Source organism: Dipodomys merriami, unplaced genomic scaffold (genome assembly GCF_024711535.1).
Source record: "Dipodomys merriami isolate MVZ:Mamm:240054 unplaced genomic scaffold, mDipMer1.0.p SCAF_16, whole genome shotgun sequence".
Classification (NCBI taxonomy): Eukaryota; Metazoa; Chordata; class Mammalia; order Rodentia; family Heteromyidae; genus Dipodomys; species Dipodomys merriami.
Window position 1 is genome coordinate 20,317,665 of NW_027202937.1, and position 7,107 is coordinate 20,324,771.

The 7,107-nt window shown below is 38.9% G+C and overlaps 1 pseudogene; it reads right to left on the reverse strand.

Annotated features, from left to right (window-relative positions):
• Positions 1-1,798: 1,798 nt before the first annotated feature.
• Positions 1,799-2,728, reverse strand: LOC138827861 (thioredoxin-dependent peroxide reductase, mitochondrial pseudogene; annotated as a pseudogene).
• Between the last annotated feature and the right edge of the window lie 4,379 nt (positions 2,729-7,107).

Sequence of the window (7,107 nt, forward strand, 5' to 3'; positions counted from 1 at the left end):
TACCACTGAGCCACCTTCCCAGCCCTTCATTTAGTTTTCAAGTATGTGTTTCTAGAGAGGCAGAGACATTTCAACACCACTTGAAAACTAGGAAAGCTGGGACATAGTAAGGTGGCAGAACTTGCCTTTTCTGGGAATAAACATCTACCAAAGGTGATCCAACTCCTCCTACAATTCCTAACTTTTCACTTCACTTCCTGAAAGCACATGAATATTCATGACTCAAAGAGACCATAAACCATTTCCTGATGACCCACAATACTGGCACACTCCTTTTACACCAATATTTAACAATCCATTTGGTCCTAATCCAAAACACACCAATATGTTACAGCCCTAAATGAATCCCCTACCCTTTCCATTTCTTCTGTAGCATTGGACTTATTATAGCAAGTATATTGGAGAAAGCAATCATTTTCAAAACATTGCCTGAGGGATACAAAAGTTGTTTTATTTCATCATTAGGCATTTCTGTCCCAGGAGGCATTTGATAGTCAAGATTCGAAATAACAGTCATCATTTTATTGCAGTTTTCTATTTTTGCACATAAAAATATTTAGAACATGTTTTGAGCTGAGTTTTATTAGTCATAATGCCAGGAAGCATCTAGCGCTCTGGGTGATAGAATTATCTTTGAGGTTCCCTTTAGTGTTATTTCTCCCTTATAGTCAACTTTCTCTCTGTGTTTGCGATGAGAACTGGAGTATAAAGTGGAAATGGAATATTCCATCTATTTGTATGAGTGACCTGTACACAGGGATAAAGTGAACTCCATCCGTGTATCTCTGCTCCTTTTCCTGTGATCAGCATTAAATTCCCTATGCCACATGAGAAGCTACTTATGCCTTAGATAATGCTACATTAACAAGAATGAAAAAATATGGAGTTCATTCAACAAGCATACAAGTAATTCAAAAAACAATTGGCATTCAATAACAGCCTTATCAGGCGACTGGATTATGTTTCCCTCTCAGGGGATCTAATCACCACAGAGACATAGCCCTGGCATACAGGTACATGGAGAAAAGAGTGGAATAATGAAGTCAGAGAAACTGAAGGAATTTCTAATGTATCAAGGTGATTCTTGGATATAAAACAGCTGTAATTCTACAATCTCCACCATGCTCAAATGTTTGTAGGGGCAGGGTGCTCTTACCTTACACAGCGCCCTTAGTGGTATTCTGTATCATTATAATTTCTTCTATACAAACAAAATCTCTTTCTTTTTTTTTGAAGTATGTTTATTTTATGATATATTTTACATCAAGCACTTGAATCAAAATTCAATCTCTGGATTTAATATAGATCCTTTATAATTACATCTAATCATTATTTGAAAATACACACTGAACTAAGTCAGCTAGTGAATAAAATAACTGTAAACTAGAAACCTCAGGGACAGGGTCATGCATGATCAGTTAAGTCACATTTCCACCTTGTTTTAGTCTCAATTCACATTTGTTTCCATCACACAGACATCCATTTTGAGTTAGCTTGGACAGCAGAGCCTAATAACATAAAGCTATGTTGTCTTAAAGGAAATTCAGTTTAATACAAAGAACTTCAAGAAGAAAAATCAGGACTCTTGATCAGAAGTCTTCCATACTTGTGTTACTTTGGAGCAATAAAAGTCTGGAAGGTTAAGGAGGAAGTGTTTCCTTTGCTCACTGAAGACATGATCAATAAGGACATTGCCAATAAAGGACTTCTGTTGGCTACTGCCAACAGTAGCCTGGACAAAGTTTTAGCCAGTGTTACAAAAAAAGAAAACATTAAGAATGATATCTCTCCAGGAAATGGAAACAAGAGGGGTTTCTTTGTTTAAGAGAAATAAAGAGTAATATCTGTAAATACAAGCATGATTGGGTTTTTCCTTCTATAAATAATCTTTGCAATGCTAAAAGGGCGCCAGCTGAGGTTGTTTTCTGTAGTGAAGGTTCAGGTGCACACAGATCATCTACTGATGGACCTCCTCGAAGTATTCTTTGGAAGCTGTTGGACTTGGCTTGATAGTAGGAGAATCTGGTGTCCAGTTTGCTGGGCAGACTTCTCCATGGGTTTCACAAACTGGAATGCCTTCACCAAGTGGAGAGTCTTTTCCACGCTCCGGCCCACTGGCAGGTCATTGACACTCAGATGCTGGATGACTCCATTGGCGTCAATTATGAAGAGACCTCTGAGTGCAAGACCAGGGCCTTCCAACAGCACACCATAGTCCCGGGAAATTTGTTTGGTTAAATCCGACAAGAGTGCAATGTTCATGTGGCCCAAGCCTCCATTCTTCCTTGGTGTATTGACCCAGGCAAGATGGCTAAAGTGGGAGTCCACCGAAACCGCCATGACCTCACAGTTCATGTCATGAAACTCATTGGCTTTGTCACTAAAAGTAACAATTTCTGTAGGACACACAAAGGTGAAATCCAAAGGGTAGAAGAAAAGCACTAAGTATTTCCCCTTAAAGTCATCAAGGCTAAGCGCTTTGAACTCTCCATTGACAACAGCTGCGCCTTAAGTAAGGCGCATGCTGGGTGACAGCAGGAGCCTAAGAGGAGGAACTAGTGCTAAAGGCGAATTTTTCTTGAGTAGATCCAGACCACAGTTTGTTTGTCAAGCACGTTCTTCTAGAAGCAACAAGCCTAAGGGCTGCAGAGGTAGAAATACCCTGAGAGATGGTGCTTGCATGCCGGGCAACCGAGGTCCGGAGCAACCTCCCAGCAGCAGCCGCCATCTTCAAGTGCACGCGGGAACAGCGGGTCGGGGCGGAGACGCTACAAAATCTCTTTCTATCAATGATTTTTCTTCTTCTAGGGAGCTTGACAGAAAAATCATAGTCCTTGTGATATATGACAGTCCTAGAAATGTTTGAAAAATGGTTATCAAGTGTTTTGTAGTGAACAACATCATTTGCCTGACCCCATCCATCATCCTTCTTTTGATAATCGTGTCTAGATTTTCTCTAGTACCACACCTCTCTCCCATGTGCTTGTTTGCAGGGATCAAGATAGAGGCTTGACTCTCCTATGACCCAGTAAAAACTCTTTTGGGCATTTACCCAAACGATCACAAACAAGACCACACTAAACCTACCAGCACGACTATATTGCAGCATGATTTACCATAGCTAAGATATGGAACCAATCCAGATGCCCTTCAGTAGATGAATGGATCAAGAAAATGTAATATATACATACATACATACACACATATATATAATGGAATTCTATGGCTCCATCAAAAAGAATGATATCAGCCCATTTGTTTGGAAATGGAAAGACTTGAAAAAAATTATATTAAGTGAAGTAAGCCAGGCACAAAGAAACATAGTTCCTATGGTTCCCCTTATTTGCAATAACTAGTACATGTGTAGGACAAGCTATGTACATATGAACATATATAAGATGCTATTAAGCGAAATGAACCCCGAGAGAGGGACATAAATATTTTTTTCTTGCTTGCTATTGTTTCTAACATATTTATAATGTACCATGTGATTTTTTTGTTTCTTTGTATGTTCCTCCCCCACAGTATAACCCCCGTTTTCCCTCTATTTGATGTCGGTGCCTTGCATCTTGTATATACACTTCTCTAATTTGGGGAAGGGAAGGGAAAAAAACAAAATGCTTAAATAGGGATACAGGTTGACCCATTGTAGCAATGAGATGTACAAGACACTATGTTGAAAACGAACTTTACAACTTTGGTGGTGGCGGGTAAAGGCAGGGGAGGGGCGGGGAGTGGTGTGGAGGTGGGAGGGAAAAGATGGTAGGGGAAAAACAAAGGAGGAAGCAACAATGCTCGATAGGAAATGTACTCATTACTTTGCTCATGAAACTGTAACCCCTCTATTCATTATTTTTACAATAAAAAACATACAAAAAATGAGGCTCATGTGACTGGAACAAGCAAATGTATTTCAAAGCTGCTGGGGAACATAACTTCCCTTCCTTAGTATTTGTTTTCTAACTGAGCATTTAGTGAAGGCTAAACCAATGAGACATACCTCTATTTCTTTCAGTTGGCAAATGCAAATTCTGTATATTTAGAAAGTACAACACAATATTCTGATAGATGTATACAATGTGTAATGATTTAATTAAGCTAGTTAACATACCTGTCATTTCATATTTGTTATGATTTTTGAGGCAACATTTAAAACTTACTCTCTCAGCAATTTTTCTCACATATAAGAAAGATACTATTGACTATAGCTCATCATGCAATGAATGCAATAAATCTCTAGAAACTATCCGTGTCTACCTAATATCTTCAAAATCTTGCCCACCTTTCATCCTACTTCTGAATCTACTGTTTCAGATTCCCTGTGTAGTATTTGTTTTCCTCTGCCCAGCTTATTCACTTAATGACCTGCATTTCTATTGATGTTGTTGCAAATGACAGCATTGTTTTTATTTTTATTTTTATTTTTAATTGAAAAGGTAATGAGCTAGGGGGTTACAGTTACATAGGTAAGGTAATCAGTACATTTGTTTTTAATCATCATTACCCCATCCCTCTTTATCTCCCACTGACCCCTCCCTATCCATCCCCCAAGTTGTAAAGTTCATATTCAACACAGTGTCAAGTGAGTATCAATGCGGTGGTTCATCTGTTGTTCTGCTGTTTCTGTGATTCCCTTTTCCTATCACATATTGCATTGGCTATTATGCAAAACATGAGGTGCAAAAGCTAAGAGAGATGAAGAAAGAAAAAACAACAATAGAGAAAAAGAACGAACTGTATACAGGGTAGAATGAGAGCCCCTTGTTTCCATAAGTTGGAGTTCATGTTAATATGCTTCATTATATATAGTCCTTTGCACTAAGCACTTGGATTATTGAGATCCCCTGTTAAGAATATCATACAGACATTCTACTTCTTACACATGAGGGAGATCGTGTGATTTGCTTTTCTTTGGGTCTGGCTTGCTTTACTTAATATAATTTTTTCCAAGTCTTTCCATTTCCTTTTGAATGGAACAATATTATTCTTTGTGGGGGGTAGCAAAGATGGCCCTGAGAGGAAGTTGAGTGGGCAGCCGGATTTGTTTAGGTTCAGTGTATAAACAACTCATGGAGGCTTAGGTGCATGATAAGGTATGGCCTTTCAGTGATTGGTTGGTTCCATTTCCTCCCCTCCCACGCAGTCTTTTGCTTTAAAAAGGGGATGCTCCCTGTTAATAAACGAGTTCCTGCTTGACTTGACTCCCCCCTAAGCCTGATTGTCTCCTGGGCTAAGGGAGGCTGGGGAACCGGCGAGCGAACGGCCGCACTTCACTTCACACTTACCTCTCCTCGGACCCCAAGACCCAACAATTCTTTCTGATTGAAGCATAGAATTTCATTGTGTATATATACCATTCATCTACCAATGTTCCATATCTTGGCTATGGTAAATAACACTGCGATGAACACAATCATACTTTAGTGTGGCCTTGTTTATGGACATTTGGGTAGATTCCCAGAAGTGAGATTGCTGCGTCATAGGGGAGCTCTATGTACAGCTTTTTGAGGAACCTCCACACTGCTTTCCAGAGTGGCTGAACAAGTTTGCACTCCCACCAACAGTGTAGAAGTGTTCCCCTTTGGTCACATTCCAGCCCGCATCTGTCATTGTTAGATTTCTTGATTATGGACATTCTAACTGGTGCAAGGTGGAGAATCTCAATGTTATTTTGATTTGCATTTATTTTATAGCCAGAAATGTAGGACAATTCTTCATGTGTTTCTTGGCCATTCATATTTCCTCTTCAGAGAGGTCTCTCTTAAGGTCTTTAGCCCACTTTTTATTGGGATGGTTGTTTCTTTGGGGTTGGTTTTAGGGAATTTAATTTCTTGAGCTGTTGGTATATTTTAGATATGAGACCTTTGTCTGCTGTATGGGTGGTGAAGATCTTCTCCCAGTCTATGTGGTTCCAATATATTTTGCTAGCTATGTCCTTTGCCATGCAGAAGCTCTGCAGTTTAATGCAATCCCATTTATCCAGCCTATAGAGCCAATTATCTGATGAACAATGATGCAAAACTTCTTAATAAAATCCTGGCCAATCCTAGTCAAAAATAATTATGCACTATGATCAAACAGGATTCATTCCAGGGATGCACAGCTGGTTCAATATACACAACTCAATTAATGTAATTCAACACATCAATAGAAGCTAGGACAAGAACCACATGATTATCTTCATAGATGCAGAAAAAAGCATTTGACAAGATCCAACACCCTTTCGTGATGAAAACTCTGGAGAAACTAGAAATCCATGGAATATTCCTCAATATAATAAAGGCTATATATGACAAGCCTACAACCAGTATAATACTCAATGGTGAAAAGTTAAAGCCATTTCCTCCAAAATCAGGAACAGAACAAGGCTGTGCACTCTCTCCACTTCTCTTCAATAAAGCATTAGAATTTCTAGCTAGAGCATAAGGCAAGAGGCAAACATAAAGGGGATCCAAATAGGAAAAGAAGAAGCAAAACTCTTCCTCTTTGCAGATGGCATGATCCTAGATCTAGAGAATCCCATAGACTCCACTCCCAAGTTACTTGAGCTGATCCAAAACTTTGGCAAACTAGCAGGGTATAAAATCAGTCCACAAAAATCAATAGCTCTCCCCTATGCCAACAATGAAGAGAGAAAGGCTGAAATTAGGAAAGCAACTCCAAATTCAATATCCTCAAAAAATAATAAAATACCTAGGAATCAACTTAACCAAAGAAGTGAAGGACCTCTACAATGAAAACTTCAAAAATCTGAAAAAGGAAATTGAAACAGACCTAGGAATGGGAATAATCTTCCATGTTCCTGGATTGGAAGGATTAACATTGTGAAAATGGCAATATTGCCAAAGCCTATATACAAATTCCATAAAATACCCATCAATATCCCAACTTCTTTCTTCAATGAAATAGAAGAAGCAATCCAAAAATTCATGTGGAACAAGAAAAGACCCCAAATAGCAAAAACAATCCTTAGCAGGAAGAACAATGATGGAGGAATTTCAATACCAAACCTCAAACTCTGTTACAAAGCCATATTACTCAGATAAGCTTAGTATTGGTGCAAGAGCAGGCCTGAATACCAATGCAATCGATTCAAAGACTCAATGA